General features: G+C 40.1%; 1 long non-coding RNA gene across 1 annotated transcript in view; it reads left to right on the top strand.

Moving 5' to 3' along the window:
* Window positions 1-27,149, top strand: part of LOC122682792 — a 163,098-nt gene that overhangs the window by 127,452 nt on the left and 8,497 nt on the right. The window contains exon 2 of the long non-coding RNA XR_006337522.1: window positions 12,834-13,067. This is a non-coding gene — a long non-coding RNA (uncharacterized LOC122682792). The remainder of the gene's footprint in view (window positions 1-12,833; window positions 13,068-27,149) is intronic.

Genomic DNA, 27,149 nt, shown 5'->3' with positions numbered 1-27,149 from the left:
AAAGGTTTGATGGCAGGATACAATGAGAGAGGGTTGTAGAGGAAATGGGAAATGAGAGGAATGGATAATCAGTATCTCTTTGGATTCCCTGAGGGCTTTGAAGAGGAGAGAGGAGGCACCGATTTGAGCAGGGACCCTAGGTAAAAGAGAACTCTGTGTCTTTATTCAGAAACCATTTTATTTCCTATTTGTATTAGTCAGAAATGCTTAATTGCCAGAAAACTTCTGATCGATGTAACCAGACTGTGTTGGTATAATTGCAGTGCAAAAAGTATACCACTTTACTAAGACTGCGTGCCCCCAATAAGAGTTTTAAATTGATTAGAATTTGTCCATCCTCTTTACTATTTACATTAAACTGGGGCCCCTAGTTTGAAAGTCCATGTTTCCCAGTAAATTGTTCAAACCTGTGGCTGTCATGCGTTCTTATTAAATTCTGTACGGGGATGATTTAAGGTTTATAGGTGACGTGAAATAGAATGGAGAAAGATTAGAAAAAGGAAAACTTAATATTATAGGGGAGGGGAAGAAGCCACAAGAAAAGTTTTGTTTGCCAACAAAATAATTCATGCTATGCAGAATGTCTATTTTTTCATTTTGAAAATGGTTTCATAGTGCCTTAATTCCTATATGAAAACAGAAACAATTACAGTCACTATCCAGAGTCCTGGGAAGACAGGCATGTCCTGCAGGCCTCAGATGTCCACTCAGCTGTCAAAGCTGTGTCTCCATCAGACACACTTCTCAGATACAAAGTGACAGTGGAAAATCCCGTACTGAAACCAGGAAGTGGCTTAAACTGTTCCGAAGCATCGCTTTTCCCACATTTAGGAGTCATCATTCCATTAGCTTGAAAGCCTGCCCTGGTCAGTCTAAGAGTCTGGAAACCTGGTGACTTCCTTACTCTGCGCTGTGTTTCCCGCTGTGCCCTGGCAGGAGTCCCTTGTCACAGGCTAGGAGACGCACTTAATTCTTCTCAGCAGAGTAACCAGAGGAAACAGGGGGAAGGAAATCACATCTTCACATGAAAATTATGCTGGGCTGTGACCTTGGCCGGTCCATGCATTTCCAATGGCGCTCCATTTCCAAATGAGCTATTTCAGTCCTCACCAGCCGGCAGCACGCAGCCATGGGGGTGATGCTTCACATGCACTTTGCCTATTGAACACACACAGGAGACTGCCAGTCAGCTTTCAACTCATAAAATTTGCCCCTCAGAGCACAAAAGGAGTACAAGTATAAATCTGTCTTTACAGATCCAGCGTTTGAAGCAAATGAAAGGGTAGCTTGCAAGCATCTGAGTGTCAGAGGCTCGGGAGCAGGGCCTGGGTTTCAATACGTTGTAAGTGGGAGCTGGGGCAATGTCTGTGTGGAGCACTGCTGGGCTGGAAGTGAGTGAGTGCACACAACCGCCAGAACTAGACCAACGCCTGGAGGGCAGGGCCCTTCTGGGCAGCTTCCTTGGAAACCAGAACCTAGGACAACTCCACAGGTTCCACAGATTCCAAATATCGTGCTAGATGAATCCCAACAGACAACATTGTAGGTGAACAACATCCTAAAGTTCCAGGAGCACAAAGTTTTCCATCACCCAATTTCTAAATAAACGATCCAGCAGAAGTACCTATATATGTATGAGATGAAGCCTCTGCTGTAATTTTTGGTTTTGTTCTTTGTTTTTCCATCTAGAGGGTAAAAATGTCAGAGGGTATAGGGTCAAGTCAGTGTTTTAATCATAAATCCCAGCTTATTGAAAATTAATAGTGCTCATTTGATCTTAAAAACAAAAAACCTTTCTTTGAAACAAAAATCTAAAAGGAGCTACTTTTTTCTTCCTCCAATTTAAAAAAAAATTCATTGGGCCATAGTTGACTTACAATGCTGTCTTAGTTTCAGGTGAACAAGGTGAATCAGATATATATATCTGTTTATATTCATAGATATATGGGTTGGCTGAAAAGTTTGTTATATATATAACGTATATGACTGGCTGAAGATATTTCTATAAGATGTTACAGAAAAACCCAAATAAATCTCTTGGCCAAGCCAATGTATATATATTCTTTTCCAGGGTCTCTTTCCATACAGTTTGCTACAGAATATTGAGTGGACTTGTCCGTGTTATACAATAGGTTCTTAGTAATTATCTATTCTATATATAGTAGTATATATATATTAATCAGAATCTCCTAATTTATCACTCGCCTCACCCCATTTCTGCTTTGGTAACCATAAGTTTGATTTCAAGATCTGTAAGTTGGTTTCTGTTTTGTAAATAAATTCATTTGTATTATTCTTATTGCACTGCACTTGTAAGTAATATCACATGATATTTTTTTCTCTGTCTAATGTACTTACTTAGTATGATAATCTCTAGGTCCATACATGTTGCTACAAATGGAATTATTTCATTTTTTATGGATAAGTAGTATTCCACTGTATATATTTATGTATGGCATCTTCTTTATCCATTCATCTGCCCAAGGACATTTAGGTTTCTTCTATGTCTTGGCTATTGTACATAGTGATGCAATGAACACTGGGATGTATGCATACTTTCAAATTATGGTTTTCTTTGGATATATGCTAAAAAGTGGGACTGCTGGGTCATATGTCAAATGGTCAAATTCTATATTTAGTTTTTTAAAGGAACCTCCATACTGTCGTCCATGATGGTTGTACCAACTTAAATTTCCACCAGCAGTGAAGGAGGGCTCCCTTTCCTCCACACCATCTTCAGCATTTATTTTTTGTAGATTTTTTGATGATGGCCATTCTGACCAGTGTGAGCTGCTATCTCATTATAATTTTAATTTGGATTTCTCTGACAGTGATGTTGAGCATCTTCCCATGTGGTTTTGGCCATCTGTATGTTTTCTTTGGAGAAATGTCTCTTTAGACCCTCTGCCCATTTTTTGTTGGGTTGTTTGCAGTTTTGGTTTTTGCACAGTTTGTAAATATTTTTTCCCCATTCATTTTGCTTATGATTTCTTTTGCTATTCAAAAGCTTTTGAGTTTAATTACATCCCATTGTTTATGTTTGTTTTTATTTTCATTACTCTTGGAGGGGGACCAAAAAGATACTGCTGCAATTTATATCAGACAGTGTTCTGCTCTAATAGTTAGGTCTTTAACTGTTTTGGCTTTATTCTTGTGCATGGTATTAAGAAGAGTTCTAATTTCATTATTTGACATGTAGCTGTTTGGTTTTCCCAACACCACTTATTGAAGAGACAGTCTTTTTCCCTTGTATATTCTTGCCTCCTTTGCCATAGATTAGGTGACCACAGGTGCATGAGTTTATCTCTGGACTTCCTATCCTGTTCCATTATCTATATCTCAGCTTTTGTGCCAGCACTATACTATTTCAGTGACTTTAGTTTTGTAATATAGTCTGAAATCAGGGAGTCTGATTCCTTCAGTTCCAGTTTTCTTTCTCAAGATTACTTTGGTTATTCAGAGTCTTTTGTGTTTCCATACAAACTGTAAAACTTTGTGTTCTAGTTCTGTGAAAAATGCCATTGGAAATTTTATAGATTGCCTTGGATGGCACAGACATTTTGACAATATTGATTCTTCCAATCTGGTAGCATCTTTAGCATTTTCTATGTACAGTATCATGTCATCTGCAAACAGTGACAGTTTTACTTCTTTTCCAGTTTTGACTATTTTATTTTTCTTCTCTGATTGCCATGGCTAAGACTTCTAAAACTATAAAATAAAAATCAAGGTGGTGAGAGTGGGCACCCTTGTCTTCTTCCTGATCTTAGAGGAAGTACTTTCAGGTTTTCATCATTAAGAATGATGTTACCTGTGAGTTTGTCATATATGACCTTCATTATATTGGGATAGTTTCCCTCTATGCCCACTTTCTGGAGAGTTGTTATCATAAATGGATATTGAATTTTGTCAAAATGTTTTCTGTAATTATTGAGATGATCATATGGTTTTTTATTCTTCAATTTGTTAATGTGGTATATCATACTGTTTGATTTGTGTATATTGAAGATTCCTTTCATCCTTGGGATAAATCCCACTTGATCATGTGTATGATCCTTTAACACATCGTTGGATTTGGTTTGCTAGTATTTTGTTGAGAATTTTTGCACCTATGTTCATCAGTGATACTGGCCTGTCATTTTCTTTTTTGTGATATCTTTGGTTTTATTATCAGGTGGCCTCGTAGAAAGAGCTTGGGAGTGTTCCTTCCTCTGCAGTTTTTAGGAAGAGTTTCAGAAGGATGGATGTTAACTGTTCTCTAAATGTTTGATAGCATTCTCCTGTGAAACCATCTGGTCCTGGACTTCTGTTTGATGGAAGTTTTCTAATCACAATTTCAGTACTTGTGATTGATCTGCTCCTATTTCCTATTTTTTCCTGGTTCAGTCTTGGGAGATTGTATCCTTTTAAGAATTTGTCTGTTTCTTCTAGGTGGTCAATTTTATTGGTGTATAGTTGCTTGTAGTAGTCTCTTATGATCCTTTGTATTTCTGTGATGTTCTTTGTAACTTCTCTTTTTTCATTTCTAATTGTATTGATTTGAACCTTCTCCTTTTCTTTTCTTGATGAATCTGGCTAGAGTTTCATCAGTATACCTTTTCAAAAAACCAGCTTTTAGTTTATTTGATCTTTGCTATTCTTTTGTTCATCTCTATTTTATTTATTTCTGCTCTGAGCCTTATGATTTCTTACCTTCTACTAACTTGGAGTTTGGTTTGTTATTCTTTCTCTTGTTGATTTAGGTATAAGGTTAGGTAGTTTATTTGAGATTTTTGTTCATTTATTTCCTGTGATAATATTGTAGTGTTATAAACTTCCCTCTCAGAACTGCTTTTGGGGCATCCCATAGGCTTTGGATCACTGTGTTTTAATTCTCACTTGTCTCTAGGTATTTTTTAATTTTATCTTTGATTTTCTCTGGTGATCCATTTTTTGTTTAGTGACATATTGTTTAGTCTCCACATGTTTATATTTTTACATATTTTTCCTGTAATTCATTTATAATCTCAGTGTTGTGGGCTTCTTTGGCGGCTCAGATGGTAAAGAATCTGCCTACAGTACAGGAGACCAGGGTTCGATTCCTGAGTTGGGAAGATCCCCTGGAGAAGGGAACAGCTATCCACTCTAGTATTCTGGCCTAGAGAATTCCATAGACAGAGGAGCCTGACAGGCTACAGTCCATGGGGTCACAAAGAGTTGGGCATGACTGAGCGACTTTCACTTTCACAGTGCTGTGGTCAGAAAAGATGCTTGATGTGATTTCAGTTTTCTTAAATTTACCAAGGTGTGATGTGTGGCCCAATGCATGATCTATCCTGGAGGGTGTTCCCTTTGCACCCAACTCAGGAATCGAACCAGGGTCTCCCACATTGTAGGCGGATTCTTTACCATCTGAGCCGCCAAAGAAGCCCACAACACTATGAAATCCCCTTTAAATATCAATTAATTCCACCTGGTCTAAAGTGTCATTTAGGACCCATGTTTCCTTATTGATTTTCTGCTTTGATGATTTTTCCATTGATGTAAGTAGTGTGTTAAATTCCCCTACTATTATTGTGTTTTAGTATTAATTTCCACTTTTATGGCTGTTAGCATTTGTCTTATATATTGAGGTGCTCCTTGTTGGGTGAATATATTATATTTACAAGTTTTATATCTTATTATTGGATTTATCCTTTGATCACTATGTAGTATCCTTCCTTGTCTCTTACAACAGTCTTTAATTAAAGTCTATTTTGTCTGATGTGAGTATTGGTACACCAGCATTCTTTCAATTTTTATTTGCATGGAATACCTTCTTTTATCCCTCACTTTCAGTCTGTATTTGTTCCTAGTCTGACATGATTCTTTTTTAGACAGCATATCTTGCTTTTAATATTCATTCAATCAGCCTGTATCTTTTGATTGGAGCATTTAATCCATTTACATTTAAGGTAACTGTTGACATGTATGTTCCTGTTGCCCTTTTCTCGATTGTTTTCAGTTGTGTTTGCCTGTCTTCTTTCTTCCCTTCTTTTGTTCTCTTCTCTGTGTTTTGATGTCTGTCTTTAGCGGTGTGCTGTGCTGCTTTTTCTTTTGTGTGTGTGTGTGCGTATCGTATTTTCTTGATTTGAAGTTCCCACGAGGTTATGATAGAGCAGTCTCTCTCTCTCCATATATATATATGGATTTCCTAGGTGGCGTTAGTAGTAGAGAACCGCAGGTGACTAAGAGACCTGGGTTTGGTCCCTGGGTTGGGAAGATCCCGTGGAGGAGGGCATGGCAACCCTCTCCAGTAGTCTTTCCTGGAGAATCCCATGGACAGAGGAGCCTGGTGGGCTACAGTCCACGGGGTCGCAAAGAGCCAGACATGACTAAAGGAACCTTAGCTTCAGTGTATATACACACTGTGATGTTGTTGCTGATCTCTTAATTTCAAATGCAGTTCCCATTTCCTGCATTTGTACTCTCCTGTTCTCACAGTTTCTGGTTTTATATCATGTTTGTGTGAGGATGATTTCCTACTTTTGCTATATGTTTGCCCTTACTGGTGAGCTTTCCCATTTATGATTTTCTTATTTCTAATTGTGGCCTCTTTTATCCCACCTAGAGAAGTTCCTTTAGCATTTTTTGAAAGACTGATTTGGTGGTGCTGAATTCTGTTAGCTTTTGCTTATCTGTAAAGTTTTTGATTTTGCCATCAAATTTGAATAAGAGCCTTGCTGGGTAGAGTATTCTTGATTGTAGGTTTCCCCTTTCATTGTGTTAAATATATCATGCCACTCCATTCTGCCTGCAGAGTGTCTCCTGAAAAACCAGCTGATAGCCTTATGGGGATTCCCTTCTATGTTATTGTTGTTTTTTGTTTTAAATTTTTTTCTCTGTATTTAATTTTTGTTAGTTTGATTACTATGATTGCCTGTGTGTTCTTCCTTGGGTTTATTTTGTATGGAATTCTCTGTACTTCCTGGACTTGGGTGACTATTTCCTTTCTCATGTTAAGGAAGTTCTTGGCTATAATCTCTTCAAATATTTTCTCAGGCCCTTTCCCTTTCTTTTTATCTTCTGGGACCTGGATAATGCAAATGTTGATGTTTTTAACATTGCTCCAGAGGTCTCTTAGACTGTCCATCTTGCTTTTTTTTTTCATTTTTTTCTTTATTCTTGTCTGTGACAGTGATTTCTGTCACTCTGTCTTCCAGGTCACTTATTCATTCTTTTGTCTCAGTTATTCTGCTATTGATTCATTCTAGTGTATTTTCATTTCAATTATTGTGCTATTCATCTCTTTACTGCTTAAAATCTCTTTATTACAAATTTATTGTATCTTCTTGGTCTGTGCCTCCATTCTTTTTCTGAGATTTTGGGTCAGCCTTACTATCATTACTCTGAATTCTTTTCAGATGGAGGTTTTATCTTGCTCCTTCATCTGGGACATATTCCTCTGCTATCCCATTTTGTCTTTCTGTGATTGCAGCTTCCATTTTGCAGACTGCTGGATTCTAGTTCTTCTTGCTTCTGTTATCTGTGCCCTGGTGGAACAAGCTATCTAGTGGCTTATGCCAGCTTTCTGGTGGGAGAACCGGTGTGGCCGTCTGGTGGGTGGAGCTGGGGGCTTGTTCCTCTGATGGACAGGGTCATGTCAAGGGGTATGTTGTGAGGTGGCTGTGAGCTCAGTCTGACTTTAGGCAGCCTGTCTTCTCATGGGTGGGGCTGTGTTTGTAACTTATTGGTTGTTTGGTCTGAGGCTTTCTAGCACTGGAGTCTTTGGGCTGTTGGGTGGGTCCAGGCCTTGAGCCGATATGGGGCTCTCTGGAAGAGTTCATGCTGATCAGTATTCTCTGTGGCATCTGCTGTCAGTGTCCTTGCCCTCACAGTGAGCTACAGCAAACCCTCGCCTTCCTAGGAAACCCTCCAAAACCCTAGGTAGGTCTAACCCAGGTTTGTAATGAAGGGAATTGATTGTGCTGATTTCCAGTGCATGTGAGACCTTGTATGTGCGCCCCCCAAGAGTGGAGTCTCTCCGCCCTGCCCCCCAGCCTTGAGACCTCCTGGACCCAATCCCCTTTCATAGCTAAATGCTCTGAGGGTTCTTCTTCCTGATACCAGACCCTCAGACTCTCTTGGAGAGTTCTTTTTATGTTGGAACACCCTTGTGTAGCCTGTGTGGGTTTAATATTTTTTGGTGTGAGGGCTCTTTTTGTATAGATGACTGCCGCCTCTCTCCTCTATGTGATGGCTGTGATCCCCTCTGACAAGAGGTGTGACTGGTGGTGTGCTGACCAGAGCCTGTATCGGATGTGGAATAGGACCTCCCACCCCTTTGCTCTGTGGTTGTCATTGCCCTGCCAGCGATGGGGTCTGCTCCCTAACTGTTGGAGTAGAAGCCCCCAGATCTGTTTCTTAGCCATTTCTGACCCGTGGTGTGGAGTAAGCATGCTTGGAGCACTCCCACTTGGAAAGAGGCCACCGGGTCTTCCTTCCCTGGTGGTGTTCACCTGTGAGTGCGCTGTCGTGTCCCTTTTCACCTGATGTGCCGGTTCGGAGTATACTGCTGCTGGCTCGCCTTTTGAGCCCACCTTAGCTGTAGGAAGGCCGGCAGTTGGCCCTGGTGTCGCTCAGGTGTTGTCTTCAGCAGGCTAGCAGCATGGATCCACTAAGGTCAGGTCCTAGGACCACAGTGATTGTGCACCTGAACCTGCTCTGGGCCCTGTGGAGGCAGCTCTGACTCCAGCCTGGCCCAGTCTCCGTGTTTCAGTTCAGTTCAGTTCGGTCACTCAGTGGTGTCCGACTCTTTGCGACCCCATGAATCGCAGCACGCCAGGCCTCCCTGTCCATCACCACCCCCCGGAGTTTACTTAAACCCATGTCCATCGAGTTGGTGATGCCATCCAACCATCTCATCCTCTATCGCCCCCTTCTCCTCCTGCCCCCAACCCCTCCCAGCATCAGGGCTTTTTCCAATGAGTCAACTCTTCGCATCAGGTGGCCAAAGTACTGGGAGTTTCAGCTTCAGCATCAGTCCTTCCAGTGAACACCCAGGACTGATCTCCTTTAGGATGGACTGGTTGGATCTCTTTGCTGTCCAAGGGACTCTCAAGAGTCTTCTCCAACACCACAGTTCAAAAGCATCAATTTTTCGGCACTCAGCTTTCTTCACAGTCCAACTCTCACATCCATACATGACCACTGGAGAAACCGTAGCCTTGACCAGACGGACCTTATGTGCTCATAAAGCCCACAGTGGACAAAGGCAGACCTTTCTCCGCTGCAGGGGTAACTTTTTCCTGTTTAGATGCTCCATGGGTGCTGTGTTTACGAGGCTGGGAGTAAGGGTGTAAGTCCACAGCTCACACAGCCATGAGGAGAGATCTCGGCTCTTCTTCCTTTGTTTCACAGCCCCTGGGGCTCAGCTGCGGTTTCGGCTCTGTGTGTGGGTCACCCACAAGCGTTTGCTCTTGAGGCTGCCCTGGAGCACACAAGCCTCCCCAGGGCGGTGGGGGTGGAGATGGCAGAGGCAGGCAGCGTGTGCACGCCCATGCAGGTAGGAGCCCCTCCCGGTGCCTGCAGAGACAGTGCCAGCAAAGCAAGTGAGCGGGGAGGCTGCAATGGCAGCTCCGCCTTACTCCATGAGCGTTCCCTGTGGTGGAGCTCCTCACTCCTACCCACTCACTCACAGCCAACAGCAGTCCTCTCTCTCAGGCCATTCTCCACACCCTACCTTCCAGCACCCGGCCCCCGTCTGCTCCAGGAGACACGTGTCCCAGTTTGGGCACGCACGGCTGTGGCATGGGCCATCTGGGTACGCCTCACTCTCACCTGCCTGCTACAGGCTGGCTGATGGGCTCTCCTCCCAGCCCCTGAAGCTGCCCTCTGTCCCAGCTGACCTCCCCACTCATAAGGGGGCTTCCCCAGATGTGGGAACGTTTCTTCTTCAGCTCCCACCACGCGTGCTGGGCCAGTCTTGTTTCCTCTATTCTTTCTTTCTTTCATCCTATCTGGTTGTACAGGGGTTTTTCCTGTCCTTTCAAGTATCCCATGGCCTTGGTACTGTTCAGCAGGAGCTCTGTGGGGATTTTTCCATTTGTAGATGTGTTGTTGATGTGTTTGGGAGTTGAGGCGTGCTCCATGTTCTCCTATTCTGCCATCTTGACTTAAAGGACCCATTTGGGATTATTGTGTTTATGTGCCCAGGACAGGCACAGTTGCCGGAGCATAGTCTGTGGCGCCCTCTGGTGGAAAGAAATCACTATCATCATCCCTAGTTCTTAAAATCAAGTGTGTTTTCAAAAAAGATTGGATTCAGTTCATGCAGTTGCCCTGTGATTTACAAGACCGCTGGAAGTTAGAAAGCAACCAGTTTTTTGTTTCTTTTTTCCTCCAGTGTCCAGAAGGTCCCTTACTTTGGAATACTCGTCTCTTTTTCTATGTTGGTTTGTCTAGAATTCAAGACTTTCATAGAAAGTTTGATGAGATACTCCCCCTTTTTAAAATTTCATTGAAAATAATTCCAATAATCTCAAATAGCATAGTTTGAAATTTTAGCCTTATGATTTGTTTTGGTACATTAACCAACTATATAAAATCACTACCAATAAAAGAAATGCTTAATTAAATGGAATCTTAAGAAATGATGATGTTCAAGGAAACAAATAGAGCAATGACAACAAAAGCAATGTGCATTAGTAAACACAATGCAATGTGCATTGCAACCTCGATTTGCATCATGTTTTCCCATGTTCACAATAATTGTTGGTTCAGGGTCTATCAATTAACAGTGTTTTCTTTTTTTAAAAAAAAAATTGTGATTAATTTATTTTAATTGGAGGCTAATTACTTTACAATATTGTAGTGGTTTTTGCCAAACATCGACATGAGTCAGCCACGGACGCACCTGTGTTCCCCATCCTGAACCCCCCCTCCCATCCCCCTCCCCATCCCATCCCCCAGGGTCATCCCAGTGCACCAGCCCCGAGCACCCTGTCTCATGCATCAAGCCTGGACCAGCGATCCACTTCACATATGATAATATACACGTTTCAATGCTACCCTCTCAAATCATCCCACCCTCACCTTCTCCCACAGAGTCCAAAATACTGTTCTTTACATCTGTGTCTCTTGCTGTCTTGCATATAGGGTCATCGTTACCATCTTTCTAAATTTCATATATATGTGTTAATATACTGTATTGGTGTTTTTCTTTCTGACTTATTTCACTCTGTATAACAGGCTTCAGTTTCATCCACGTCATTAGAACTGATTCAAATGCATTCTCTTTAATGGCTGAGTAATATTCCACTGTGTATATGTACCACAGCTTTCTTGTCCATTCATCTGTTAATGGACATCTAGGTTGCTTCCATGTCCTGGCTATTGTAAATAATGCTGTGATGAATATTGGGGTACACGTGTCTCTTTCAATTCTGGTTTCCTCGGTGTGTATGCCCAGCAGTGGGATTGCTGGGTCATATGGCAGTTCTGTTTCCAGTTTTTTAAAGAATTTCCACACCAATTAATAGTGCTTGCTTTCTTTCCTTTTTGAACTTTTATTTTCAGGAGCAAAGACATGCTTTAGAAAAACAGAACACTCATTTCTTCACTCAAAACCAGACATTTTTCTTTATAGAATGACACCTCTGAAACACAGTTAAGGAAAACATACTCCATTATACTGCCTAGCTTAAGAGAAAATTATCTGCTTTCTAAAATCTTTGAAGTTGATCAGAAACAATTCAGAGGAATATGACATCCCGAATAACCTTAGAAATGCAAAGGATGTCTTTGAAATTTTATGGTAATAAGGAAGTTTGACCAAACACACTTGGAAATATTTGAAGCCAATACTACAAAAAACAGTTGCTTCCTAAACAAAAGTATTACTAAGAAAATATCAATAGGAAAATTCAAAATTGTCTTAAGGGTCTAGACAAATGACTTGAGATTGAGAGAAGTGAAGATCTTGAGGAAGGCGTCTCCCTGTGCGATATGGCACCCAGGGCTGACCTCACTGTGTGAACACTGCTCAATCCGCCAGGGTTCCTTTCAGTGAGACCCCAGGCTGAGCGCATTTGGATAGGCAGACACATAAGCCTCTCTCTGCAACGGTGAATATGTATGCTGGCAGACATGGGCTCCATCTCCATATCCTGGTGTGTGTCCATGTTCCCAACCAATGTGAGTGTGTTTGAGATTGTATCACACAGTGCAGAGAAGGCTGAGTTTTACTCAGCCTACAGGCTACAGTTTCACTCAACAAGGCTATAGTTTTAGCTTGCTCATGAGCCCACCCTGCCAGGCTGCCATCATGCCAACCACAGGTCACGCAAGGAGGTCTTATGCCACTAAACGTTCCAATTTTACAACTGATTCCACTCTTACACATTCTGTTATCACCTGAGAACTCTTTAGTCATAATGTTGGCGGGCCCCTTCGATTATAACACCGGTTTTCTCTCGGAACAAGATAGTCTGATTATACGGTCATGGAAATCCCATCTCCATGGTGGATGATCAGTGTCATTTTATTCAATGAATCAGTCTTTTGGTTTTGTATCAATTTGTTCATTGTCACATTAAAAATTATTTATTGGGGAACTTCGTGTTTCCTTTAGGTTATGCTGCCTGAATAAGAATTATTCTACTTTCAAAAATCCATGTAGATCATCTAGAAAAGAAAAAGCAAACAAAATTATAACCCATCATTACAACGTCCTAAGGAGATTTAAAGAACTTACAACTTTCAGTTTACATATAAGTACTTCAGGGGCAGATATTGCAAAGGAAAGGGAAGGGTACAGAGGAAAAGCAATCGTTTTAGAGCAAGGTGACATCTTCTTCTCTGCCTCTTTCTCTCAGATCACTGTGGGGAGGCCACCTGCTGTGCTGGGAGGACGCTCAAGCAGTGTTGTACAGAAGCGAGGCCTCTGGCCAACACCAGGAGAGGAGAAGACTCCTGCCAAAGGCACGTCAAGGAGCCGCCATCGGGTTCAGGAGCCCTCAGCTCCAACTGACACCACTCCCCCTCCGTGACAGAGCCTGCACCAGAGTGACCCAGGCGAGCCACTCTTGTTCCCTTGACCCACCGGAATGGTAATCGTGACACATGCGTGTTGTTTTACGTCATTACGTTTGGATTAATTTGTTACACAGAAATACACACCGAATACATGGCAGGCCAACTGGGAAGGGCTTGAGAGTGCATGTAGTCAAAGGTGTCAGTCTTGGGAGGTACCGCTCTGGAAGGCAAAGCTGTGAGGGAGAGGCCTCCCTTCCAGGCTTGAAAATGAAAGGAAACATGTTTATAAATGAAGGTTCTTACAGAAACATGGGAGAATTGTAGAATCTGCTCTTTGGTTTACAAAATTTAAATGTGCTTTGTCTCCCACATGTTACTCATTAGCAATCAAGACGTTTATTCAAATTTTCCCTTTTTCTTTTTTTCTATGTTATCGTGACAAATAACATTTATGCAGCATTCATACATCCTTGTCCCCAACCCTTCCTTTATTCTTCAGAAATATTTTTAAAGAGGGAGTCGGGGAGGAGCAAGATAGAAGTCGGGGATTAAGAGGTACAAACTACTATGTACAAGCTAAATAAGCTATAAGAATACAGCACAGGGTATATAGACAATAATTATAATAACTATATGTGGATGTAATCTTTACAAATGGTAAATCTTATGTTCTTCTTATGCCCTTCTTATGTTCTTTAGAAACGTGCTTCGGGGAATTTCCTGGCCGTCCAGTGGTGAGGACACAGTGCTTTCACTGCTAGGCCTGGGTTTGATCCTCGGCTAAGGAGATAGGATCCCACAAGCTGGGTGGCCCAGCCAAAAATAAATGAAAGCATTTTTAAGAGGGAAGGGGTGGGGCAAGACAGAGGTAGAAGATTAAGAGATACAAACTACTGTGTATAAAATAAATAAGCTACAAGGATATATTGTGCAGTGCAGGGAATATAGCCAATAATTAGAATAATTACAAATGGAGTATAAGCTTTAAAAATTGTGAATTACTATGTTGTAAACCTCTATATCTCAATTAAAATCACTGTCATAAAATACATATAAGATTTACCCTCTTAACTATTTTAAGTATATAGTTCAGTGCTATTGAATGCATTCGTAGCCTCATGCAGCCATCACATCTCCATAACTTTTTCATCAGATAAAGCTAAATCCTCAACCTCTCCCCACCCCTGGAAACTGTCTCACTGTCTCTTCCTGTGATTTTGGCTGATTTATGTGCCTTATACAAGTAGAATCATGCAGTATGAGGTGTCTAGTCTTTGCCATTCTGTTGTTTTCCTCTGTCTCTTTGTATTGTTCATTTAGGAAGGCCTTCTTATCTCTCCTTGCTACTCTCTGAAACTCTGCATCCAGTTTGGTATGTCTTTCCCTTTCCTCATTGCCCTTCACTTCTCTTCTTTCCTCAGCTATTTGTAAAGCCTCCTCAGACAACCACTTTGCCTTCTTGCATTTCTTTGTCTTTGGGATGGTTTTGATCACTGCCTCCTATTCAAAGTTACGAAGCTCCGTCTATAAGTTCTTCAGGCACTGTCTCTACCAGATCTAAACCCTTGAATGTATTTGTCACCACCACTGAATAATCATAAGGGATTTGATTTAGGTTATACATGAAAGGCCTGGTGGTTTTCTCTGCTTTGTTTGAGGCCTGTGTTTTTCAATAAGGAGCTGATGATCTGAGCCACAGTCAGATCCAAGTTTTGTTTTTGCTGACTTAATAGAGCTCTTCCATCTTTGGCTGCAAACAACATCATCAGACTGATCACAGTACTGACCATCTGGTGATGTCCATTGCAGTCATCTCTTTGGTTGTTGAGAAAAGGTGATGATATGTCCAGTGTGTTCTCCTGACAAAACTCTCTTAAACTTTGTTTCATTTTGTACTCCAAGGCCAAACTTGTCTATTATTCTGGGTATCTCTTGACTTTCTTATAGCTCAGTCAGTAAAGAATCCGCCTGCAATGCAGGAGTCCCCGGTTTGATTCCTGAGTCAGGAAGCTCCCCTGGAGAAGGGAAAGGCTACCACTCCAGTATTCTGGCCTGGAGAATTCCGAGGACTGTATAGTCCATGGGGTTGCAAAGAGTCGGACGTGACTGAGCGACTTTCACTCCCTTGACTTCCTACTTTTGCATTCTAATCCCTTATAATGAAAAGGACATCGTTTTTTGGTGTTAGTTCTAGAAGGTCTTTAAGTCTTCATAGAACTAGTCAACTTCAGCTTCTCCAGCATCAGTGGTGGGGCATAGGCTTGGAATACTGTGATTTGAATGGTTTGCCTTGGAAACAGACTGAGATCATCCTGTCGTTTTTTGAGGTTGCATCCAAGCAATAGCATTTCAGACTCCTTTGTTGACTGTTAGGGCTGGTACATTCCTTCTAAGGGATTCTTGCCCACAGTAGTAGGTGTAATGGTCTTCTAAATTAAATACACCCATTTGCATCCATTTCAGTTCACTATTTCCTAAAATGTTGATGTTCACCCTTGCCATATCCTGCTTGACCACGTCCAATGTATCTTGATTCATAGAACTGACATTCCAGGTTCCTATGCAATATTGTTCTTTGTATCATCTGACTTTACTTTCACCACCAGACACATCCACAACTGAGCATCATTTTCACTTTGGCCTGACCGCTTCTTTCTTTCTGTAGATATTAGCGATTGCCCTCTGCTCTTTCCCAGTAGCGTATAGGACACCTTCCAACCTGGGGGACTCATCTTCCAGTGTCATATCTTTTTGCCTGCTCATACTGTCCATGGAGTTCTCCAGGCAAGAATGCTGGAGTGGGTTGCCATTTCCTTCTCCAGTGGACTGTATCTTGTCAGTACTCTTCACTGTGACCCCTTTGTCGTGGGTAGCGCTGCGTGGCATGGCTCGTAACTACACTGAGTTACGCGAGCCCCTTTGCATGACAAGGCTGTGATCCATGAGGGGTTACGTGTATCCGTTCTCTTTCAAATTCGTGTCTCATTGAGGTTACTACAGAGCGCTGAGCGGAGTTCCCTGTGCTATGCAGTCAGTCCTCGTTGCTTTTCTGCTTTAAATATAGCTGTGTGTTCTTGTCACTCCTGAACTCCCGGTCTGTCCCTTCCCCTGAACGTCTACCCTGGCAACCATAAGTGGGTTCTCTAAGCCTGTGAGTCTGTTTCTGTTTTGTAAATAAGTCCATTTGTATCATTTTTTAAAGATTCTCTATGTAAGTGATATCATATGCTGTTTGTCTTTGTCTGGATTACTTCACTTTACTATGATAATCTCCAGGTCCATGCTCACTGCTGTAAATGGCATTATATCATTCTATTTAATGGCTGAGTAATATTTCATCATATATATGTACCATACCTTTTTTATCCATTCCTCTACTGATGGGCATTTAGGTTGCTTCCCTGCCTTGGCTATTGTGAACGGTGCTTCATTGAACACTGGCATGCATGTATCCTTTCAAACCATGATGTTCTCTGGATGTATACCCAGGAGTGATTGCTGGATCATATGGTAGCTCTGGTTTTAATTTCTTATGGAATGTTCATACTGTTCACCACAGTGACTGTACCACTTTACACTCCCACCAATGGTGTAGGAGGGTTCCCTTTACTTCACATCCTCTCTGCCATTTACTATTTGTAGACTTTTTGATGATGGGCATATGAACTGGTATGAGGTGATATCTCATTGCAGTTTTAATTTACGTTTCTCTAATAATTGGAAATGTTGAGTGTCTTTTCATGTACTTTTTGGCCATCTGTATGTCTCTTTTGGAGAAATGTCTATTTAGGTCTTCTGCCTATTTTTTGTTTTTTGTTGTTTTTTTGATATTGAATCTCATGAGTTCTTTGTCAATTTTGAAGATTAATCCCTTGTTGGTCACATTGTTCCCAAGTATTTTCTCCCATTCTGTGGGTTGTCTTTTCAACTTCTTTATGGTTTCTTTTTGGAGAAGGCAATGGCACCCCACTCCAGTACTCTTGCCTGGAGAATCCCAGGGATGGGAGGAGCCTGGTGGGCTCCCGTCTATGGCGTCGCACAGAGTCGGACACAACTGAAGCGACTTAGCAGCAGCAATAGCATGATTTCTTTTGGTGTGCAAAAGCTTTTAAGTTTAATTAGGCCATTTGTTTATTTTCATTGTCATTACTCTATGAGACAGATCATAAAAGATATAGCTGTGATTTATGTCAGGGAGTGTTCTGCCTATATTTCCCTCTTGAGTTTTATAGTATATGTTCTTACATTTAGGTCTTTAATCTATTAAAGGGTGTTTAAATTTCATTTGTTTACATGTAGTTGTACAGTTTTCCAAACCTCATTTAGTTAAGAAACTGCCTTTATTTCATTGTATAATCTTGCACCCTTTGTTGTAGATTAGTTGACCATAGGTTTGTGGGCTTATTTCTGGACTTTCTATCCTGTTCCATTGATCTATGTTTCTGTTTTTATGCCAGCACCATGTTGTTTTGATGACTGTAGCTTTGTAGTATACTCTGAAGTGAGGGAGTCTGCTTCCTTCAGCTCTTTTTTTCTGTCTTAAGATTGGAAAAATTGGATTTGGCTTGCTAGTATTTTGTTGAGCGTCTTTTCATCTATGTTCATCAATGATACTGGCTTGTAATTTTCTTTTTTTGTGGTATCTGTTACTGGTTTTGGTATCAGGGTGATGGGGATCTCATAGAATAAGTTTGAGATTGTTCCTTACTCTGTGATTTCTGTACGTTGTTTCAGAAGGATCAGTGTTAATTCTTCTTTAAACATTTCATAGCATTTGCCTGTGAAACAATCTAGTCCTGACATTTTATTTGTTTGAGGTTTTAAAATTACAGTTTCATTTTCAGTACTTGTGATTGGTTTATTCATATTTCCTATTTCTTCCTGGTGTAGTCTTAAGATATAGTAACTTTTTAATAATTTGTTCATTTATTCCAGATTGTCCATTTTATTGGCATATAGTTGCTTGTAGTAGTCTCTTGTTATTCTTTGTGTTTCTGTGGTGTATACCGTAACTTCTTCCTTTTCATTTCTAATTTTGTTGATTGGAGCTCTTTTCTGTATTTTGTTGAGTTTGGCTAAAGTTTTACTAATTTTGTTTCTGTTTACAAAGAACCAAGTTTTCATTTCATTAATCTTTTCTATTGTCTTCTGCATCTCTATTTCATTTATTTCTGCTCTCATCTTTGTGATTTCTTCTACTGCCTTTGGGTTTTGCTTGTTCTTTCTTTAGTTTGTTTAGGTGTGGGTTTAGGTAGTTTATTTGAGATTTTTCTTGTTTTCTGAGGTTAGCTTGTATCACTATAAAATTTCCTTCAACTGCTTCTGCTGCATGCTGTAGGTTTTGGGTTCTCACTATAAACTTGCTTTCATTGTCATTTGTCTGTGGGTATTTTTTTATTTCCTCTTTGATTTCTTCAGTGATCCATTGGTTGTTTAGTTGCATATTGTTTAGCCTTCATGTGTTTGTGGCTTTTACTGTTTTTAATTTTTTCTTGTAGTTGATTTCTAATCTCACAGGCTTGCAGTCAGAAAAGACGCTTAATATGAGTCCAGTTTTCTTAAATTTGCAAGGCTTGCTTTGTGACCCAGAGGTGGTTGATCCTGGAGAATGTTCCATGTGCTCTTGAGAAGAATGTGTATTCTGCTGCTTTTGGATGAAATGCTTTATAAATATCAATCAAGTCTATCTGGCCTAGTGTGTCATTTAAGGATTGTACTTCCTTATTGATTATCTGATCTGTCTGTTGGTACAAGTGGGATATTAACGTCTCTCACTATTATTGTGTTTTGGTATTTATTTCTCCTTTTACAGTTATTAGTATTTGCCTTTTATATTGAGATGCTCCTATGTTGGGTGCATAAATGTTTACAACTGTGATATCTTCTTCTTGGGTTGATTCCTTGTCATTATGTAGTGTCCTTCCTTGTCTCTTGTAAAGGTCTTTATTTTAAAGTCCATTACGCCTGAGATGAATATTGCTACTCCTACTTTCTTTTAATTTCCATTTGAATGAAATATATTTTTGCATCCCCCCACTTTCATTTAGTATGTGTCCTTTGGTCTGAAATGGATTTCTTATCTGGCATATGTATGTATCTTATTTTTGTATCCATTCATCTGATCTATGTCTTTGGTTGGAGCATTTACTCCATTTACATTTAAGGTAATTACCAATATGTATGTTCTTATTGCTGTTGGTCGATTGTTTTAGATTTGGTTTTGTAGATGTTTCTTATTCCCTTCCTCTTTTATTCTCTTATTTTACTATATTTATTATTCTCTTATTTTTGGTATGATGACTAACTTTAGTGTTCTGTTTGGATTCATTTTTCTTTTTTGTGTTTCTATCTATTGTAGATTTTCAATTTGTGGTTTCCATGAGGTTTTGCTATAGCATTATATATACAGAGAAGATTGTTTTCAGTTGCTGGTCTTTTAATTTCAAATACATTTCTGATATCCTGCATTTGTACTTGCCTTTTCTCAAAATTTCTGGTTTTGATATCATAATTGTGTGCAGATGATTTCCTACTTTTACTGTGTATTTACCTTTACCAGTAAAATTTCCCATTTGTAATTTGCTTGTTTCTAGCCTTTTCTATTCCACTTAGAGAAGTTCCTTTAACATTAGTTTCAAAGTGGTGCTGAATTTGCTTAGCTTTTGCTTGTCTGTAAAGCTTCTGATTTCTCCATCAAATCTGAACAAGAGCCTTGCTGTGTAGAGTATTATTGGTTGTAGGTTCGTCCCTTTCTTCATTTTAAATATATCATGCCAGTCCCTTCTGACCTGCAGACATTCTGCTGAGAAATTAGATGATAACCTTATGGGAATTCCCTTATACATTATTTGTTGCTTTTCTCTTGTTATTTTTAATATTTTTTTTATTTTTAATTTTTGTCAATGTGTTTATTATGTGTTTTGGCATATTCTTCCTTGCATTTATCTTGCCTGTGACTCTCTGTGCTTCCTGGACTTGGGTGACTGTTTAATTTATCATGTTAAGGAAGTTTTCAGCTATTATCTCTTCAAATATTTTTTCAAGTCCTTTCTTCTTCTTTTTTCCTTCTGGTACTCCTATAATGCAAATGTTGTCACATGTAATGTTGTTCCAGTGGTCTCTTAAACTCCCTTCATTTCACTTCATTCTTTTTTCTTTATTGTGTTTTAGGGTAGTAATTTCCACCATTTTGTCTTGTAGCTCACTTTTTCATTTTTCTGCCTCACTTATTCTGCTATTGATGCCTTCCAATGACTTTTGTTTTTAAATTTCAGGTATTATATTGCTCATCTCTGTTCGTTTGTTCTTTAGTTCTTCTAGGTCTTTGTTAAACATTTCTTACATATTCTTGATCTGTCCCTCCATTCTCTTTCCAATATCATGGATCATCTTTACTATCGTTACTCTAATTCTTTTTCAAGTAGATTATCTATCTCCACTTGAGCTCTGCTCCTGAGGTTTTATCTTGTTCCTTCACCTAGGCATGTTTCTCTGCTGCCTCACTGTGTGTAACTTTCTGTGGTTGCCGTTTCTGCTCCACTGGCTGCAGGGTTGTAGCTCTTCTGGCTTCTGTCATCTGCCCCCTGGTGGATGAGGCTTCCTGGCAGAAGGGACTGTCACTTTCCTGCTAGTGTGTGGAGCTGGATCTTGTCCCTCTGGTGGGCAGAGCCATGGCAAGTAGCCTTTTTAGAGATGGCTATGAACTGAGAAAGACTTTAAGCAACCTGTCTCTGGTGAGCGGGGCTGTGTTCCTACTCTACTGGGTGTCTGGCCTGAGGTGTCCCAGCCTGGAATCTACACACTTTTGGGTGGGGCCAGGTCTTGGTCAGAAAATGGTAGCCTCCTATAGAGTCTATGCCAATGTACACTCACCAGAACCACCCCTGCCAGTGTCTTTGTCCCTATAGTAAGCCACAGTTGCCCTCCACCTCCAGAGGAGACCCTCTAACACTCACAGGCAAATTCAGCTGTTTCTTATGAGGTCGCTGCTTTTATCCCCTGGGTCCTGTTGTGCACAAGACCTTGGGTGCGCCCTCCGAGGTTTGAGTTCCTGTTTCCCCAAGGCCTGTGGGGTTCCTGCAGTCGGTCCTCGCTGGCCTTCAAAGCCAGTCTCTGTGGAGGGCCTCCTCCCACTGCCAGACCCTTAGGCCGGGGAGCTCAGTGGTGCTTAGAGCTCTCACTCCCATGGGAGGACTTCTGTGGTCCAGTTGCTCCCCAGTTTGTTGGTGCTCACACGGCATGCATAGGATTTGGTTTAATCCTGACTGCACCCCTACTACCGTCTCCTTGTGCCTTCTTCTTTGTCTTGGACACAGGCATCGTTTTTGCTGGGTTTCCGTGTCCTGGTGGAGCTGGTGATTGTTCAGCGGTTAGCTCTGATTTCGGTGTTTCTATAAGAAGGGGTGAGCTGTGTTGTCCTGCCCTACCATCCTGCCTCTTCCTTGCTCAATACTTGATTACCTGCTGATAACAAGATGTCTTGTGTTGCTGGACCTCAACACATAGCATCATCCCTTTCAAGCATGGATAACAGAATTGTTTGTGAAGATTTATTAAAAAGTATTGTCCCTTACCCCATCCCTAAAATATGGTGTAAGAATCTCCTGTAGTTATTCTGATGCTCAGCCCATGATTCGTAATGTTCTCAAGAATTCAGTTTTCTCTCTGTCCTTGCCCTCTGCCTTCATTTATCCATTTATTCTCCAATTTATTAACTTGGAACTACACACCAAGCATCATGCTAGAAACTAGGGGTGAGATAATGATTAAGACTAGGTCCTTTTTGAGGTTCTAAACTTATCAGGACTGCCCCTGCCTCTGGACAGCCCTTCTTGAATGCTTCTATCACCATTAGCTTTTACATTGCATTTCCTCCCAGAATCAAGAATATTATCCTTGATTCTCCTCCAGTAGCTTGGACTCACCTTGACACAGAACTTAGTGCACTGCACTGAAATGTTTTACAATTCTATTTCTTCTTCTCTACTATGAGCTCTTCAAGCCCAGGAATGTTATTCATTGTTGTTGTTTGCTCAATAATTTTGCAACTAAGGGGTAAAGAGAGAGGCAGAGGGGAAGCTAGGAAAGCACATGGACCACCTGAATGTCACTGACATTGTCCTTAAGCATGACCTTCTGCAGTAATATATATTTATGATGTGGGCATTCTCATATTTAGTTCTCCCAACAGCCTTGAGTTATATAGATATACACTAGCATTTCCATTTTAAAGACCAATAGCCAGTGGTTCAAGGGGGAGCAGCATCTTGTCCAAGATCACCCTTTCTCCTCCTAAGAAGAGCATTTGGAATCTAAACTCAAGAGAACTCAATGAGAAAAGGACTTTTGTATATATGACTGCTGGAGTGTGTGTTCAGGTGTGTCTAGACTTTCCACTTCCTGGAAACTTCTTGAAGGCAGAAATAATGTTTGTTTCATCATATCTAGTAAAAAGTCAGTGTGTAACAAAGTTATCATCAGGAAAGAAATACATTCTTCAAGGGACTGTTCAAATCTGTTTCTTTTGATTTGGGGCATTAAAGGTCTCTGTGATACTGCTAGAAATCTTCCATCAAGGTTATTCTCCAAGTTCTTGTGGATGACTTTGAAATTTAAATTTTTCTGTCATCTTCTGGAATGAACGCTGAGGTTAAAAAGGCATATTTCATTTCCCCCCCTTTCCCCATGGCCCCCAAAGTCTCCTTTTTCTCACCATTGTCCTTTCCCTTGCCTGTGATATATCTGATAAATGTTTTCCTTGTATCTTCAGCTGGCCCTCTTCCTCTCATTTCTCAGTTCTTTATATTTCTAACGCTACATTTTCCCCATGGAACTCATGCCAAATAGAATTGCCCCACACCATTTGGGAAAGGACTAGATTTGTTTCATAGGTTGTTTCTTTAGCCTTAATAAGTACTGACAGTTATTAGCTGGCCACAATTTTCTTCTCCCCTCTGCGGGTTGCATTGCCTTGCTTGTTAATGTGTAAATCATAGGCTTCTTTAATTACATACTATTGGCTTTTCCTTTCCCCTCAGAGTTAGCTGGAAAATTAGCCCAGGGCTGGGCCTCTGATAGAAATATCTAGCTGGTTTCTTCACACACTTTTGGGGATGCTGCTGGCTCAAAGTAAATCGACTTCAGTGTGTGCATATGTGTCTGTGTGTGGTTGGCTGCTCTGAACATTTGGTTTGTTCTGAGGTTAAGAACATGCTGGCCTGTGTGAAAGGAGAAAGCATAGATCAGGGATATTAGCCTTCCAGACTTGAAACTATACATTCAAATGAATGAATCAAATATTGGTAAACATTATAGTTTCTTGCCACTTCTCATTATTATCACTCTACATCTCCTCACAATCTCTCTTGATATTGCCAATCTTGTGTTTCTAGGAAAAGACTGGAAAGTTTCCACTTGATCATAAATTGACTTTATTTGAATTGACTGATAGTAGTTATCTGAACCAGTCTGTGTGGAAAAACGCTATGTAAAGCCAATTATAATTTGGGTTTTTGAAAAAGTTCTTCTCATGAATGAGAAGCCCAAATATATTGTGTCTTGGTGTACTGGCTCCTCAAAGTGCAGCCCTGGGACCAGCAGCATTGACGTAAGAGTCTCTGGCTGTCCTTGACCTGCTCCCCAGTCTAGACCCACTGAACAGTGTACAGATGGTATGTGTTATCAACAATGCCCGGTGGTTTCCAGTCTTCAAATCCTCTGGGCCCAGGTGCTTGGAATCTTTCCAACTGAGCTTCCAGAAAATGGGAGGGCAAGGCAAGCCATCCCTGCTGGCTTGCTGAATTCCTAACCCACATAACTGTGACACGTACATAGTGAAGTGGCTGCTCCAGGCCACTCATTTTAAGGTGCTTTGTTTTACAACAATAGTAACCCAAACCAAGTTCTCTCTTTTGTGTTTACACTCATTTTCCCACTGCCCAGCGTTCTTCTATGATGTACATTATGCTCCAAAACAATTGTTGAAAATACACAGAATCTTATTATTATTATTATTTTTTACTGAAGCATAGTCGATTTACAGTGTTGGATTAATTACTCCCATGCAAAAAGGTGATTTGGTTATACATATATAAGTTCCTTTAAAAAATATTCTTTCCCATTATGGTTTATCATAAGATATTGAATATGGTTCTCTGTGCCCTACAGTAGGACCTAGTTGTTTATCCATCCTGTATATAAAAGCTACATCTGCTACTCCCGACCTCCTACTCCACACCCCCACACAATCACCAGACTATTCTCTATGTCTGTGATTCTGTTTCTGTTTCATAGATAGGTTTATTTGTATCATATTTTAGATTCTACATATAAGTGATTTCATATGGTACTTGCCTTTCTCTTTCTGACTACATCACTTAGTATGATAATCTCTAATTGCATACATGTTCCTGAAAATGACATTATTTTACTATAATTATTATTATTCCACTGTACATAGGTACCACATCTTCTTTATCCATTCACCTGTGGATGTACATTTAGGTTGTTTCAATGTCTTGGCTATGGTGAATACTGATACTATGAACACAGAGGTGCATGTGTCTTTATGAATTATAGTTTTATCTGGATGTATGCCCTGGAATGGGATTGTTAGATCCTATGGTAATTCTATTTTTTGTTCCGAGTAGGAGCTTAAATTACATTGAATTCAGAGTTCCCCTAGATGTAATGTTTTCCACAGAACTGTATTTACATGACATCTGTACTGTTACTATTTTCTTTTAACTCTCTTCACTACATAGCCTTAAGTGATGCTAGCTATGATTTCAGAATTTTGATGTTTAGTTTGATTTTTCAAATATCATGAATAATGATATATGTGAAAATGAAACATACTTATCTATGTACCACAAAATAATATGCTGCTTTCTACCCATGTTACATGTGTCCCAGTTTGGAAAACAGTGGCATGGTGGAAACTTTTATGGGAGAGAGAACTCCTCCTGGTCATAGACTAATTGTGTTTTTGGTTCTTCTCATTTCTAAGCTTAAAGAATGGAAACCATTCCACTGTTTGCTAGCTTGTTCTGGTTGTCTCTCCAAAAACAGTCATTTACTTTGAAACTTTGGCCAAATTTCTGCATTTTACTCATCTTATTTCTGCTAACTAAATTTTATACCTTGCACATCTCCAACGTAATAGAGTTCATCTCTGATGATAACTGCTCCCTCAAAGTCTTTTGTTTACAAAATCTGTCCCTTCCTAGGTCCAATAAGAAGGAAATACAGCAAAAGTGACCAGTGGGCCAAATTTTGGTATATATGAACCATGGTGTAGGGTACATAAAATGTCCTAAATGATGTTGTAATATCAGGCTACTTAGAGTGTGGTCTGTGGACATGTACCATTTGGTAAGTTGTTTATTATTGACCTATCATAAGTACAAAATGTAAGAATCAGGATTTTAAAACTTTCATAGTAATTTGAGGATAATTTAATATCAGTTGAATTAAAAATTTAAAATTGGAATTCGCATTTTGTGTGTTCTTTTTTTTTCTTCTAGTAAGAAGACTTTCTTGTGTTTTTAAAAGTACTGGTTTGCAAAAGACTAAATTTTTTTTAAAAACGAAAAATTTGCTTCTTTACCACAGATAATTTGAGGAACACTTGTATAAAAAACTAAATAGAGTACAAAATGTTGCTTTAAATGTAGCTCAGAAAAATAGTATTATATTTTTAAAGTTATCTATGAGTGTTCTTAAAAAAAAGTAGAAGGGACATACACCCATATATACCAGTATTTTAGCATTGGTTCTCATGGCGGATCATGACCAGAGAAAGCATATTGTAACCAGAAAGACAGTAGAGAAAGAAGTGGAAATATCCTTTTCCTACTCTGGACTTTGCTTCTCTCTGCTTTCCAAACTGTCAGAATTTCTGCACTTATAAGTGCAAACACCATAGTCTCTCAACAACTTTTACAAATTGTTTTTGACTGGATTCATTTTATTAGAGGAGTTTTGAGTGAATTCAGTGTTGCCAGAACATCGTATTTTTAAACATTTAGATAAAGCATTAGAAAGCTTAACACAGAGTGGGAAACTCATTTTGCCATGCCTTCATACTAAATTACCTAAATTTCAGCTTAACAGATGCAATAAAAGCGAGTTACTGCCAAAAGTCTCTTGTCTGCCTTCAGTAACATCCAGAGTGATTCTCAGAGATCAAATGAACTCATTGGCTACTCAGGCATAGAAACACAGTCACACATAGTTGATATTCTGCTTTGTAGCTGTTACCAATATGATGTAACATAGCTAAAGGAATGATGGGATTTGATGCCAGATTTGAGGTTTGAGCTTGAATGCCAATTCATCTGCTGCTTCTACATTCATGACTGTTTTAAGAATGAGATATTAGTAAGGATCTGAAGACAGTCTTTATTTCATATATAGGGTATTAAAGTAATCCATAAGATTTTGTTTGAAGAAAATTATAAACGGACTCTAATAGAGGAAACTAATCTCCATTATATATGCTACCCCATTAATTAGGAAACTAATCCTCATTAAATATGCATTAAGGCCTGCATATTGTATTAAGGTCTACTTGTGGTTGAGATCCATGAATGTCATTATTAGCTTAAGGATAAATTTCCAGCAAAAGTAAGACTTTCCTCTCAAAGTCATCACTCATCTTGCAGTATTCAATAGTATCATTCTGACTCTTCTTCTTTTTTAATTTAGTGAATTTGGTTTTTATTGAACGTTTTGTTTTTTTGGCTGCCATCAGGCAGCATCTAGGATGCTATTTGCCTGAGCAGGGAACTAACCTGAGCCTCCTGCAATGGAAATCCAGAGTCCCAACCCCTGGGGGGAAGTCTGAACTTCCCTCCGGGGAAGTCCGTGTTATATCTTCTTGAAGCTCATTCCTCTCTTATTGTCTTAGTACCTGTTTTTCCATCTAGCTACACATAATTTCTTCTCTGCTCCTTTTACTGCCTTTTAGTCTGCCCCGACTTTGAGGGTGTGAGTGACCACTGTCCTTTCTTTGCCCAATTTTATGTTCATTAGTCATCCTCCCCTGAGCCATCTCATCCACTGCCATGCTCTTAGCTGTCAACTGCCTCCTCTTGACTTACCCTGGACTACCTTCAGCTTTGATAGCCTCTCAAGTTTTGAGCTGTGGACATATA

This window comes from Cervus elaphus, chromosome 24 (genome assembly GCF_910594005.1).
Source record: "Cervus elaphus chromosome 24, mCerEla1.1, whole genome shotgun sequence".
NCBI lineage: Eukaryota > Metazoa > Chordata > Mammalia > Artiodactyla > Cervidae > Cervus > Cervus elaphus.
The sequence above is the reverse complement of the archived record's forward strand: the minus strand, read 5'-3'. Positions and strand labels throughout refer to the sequence as shown.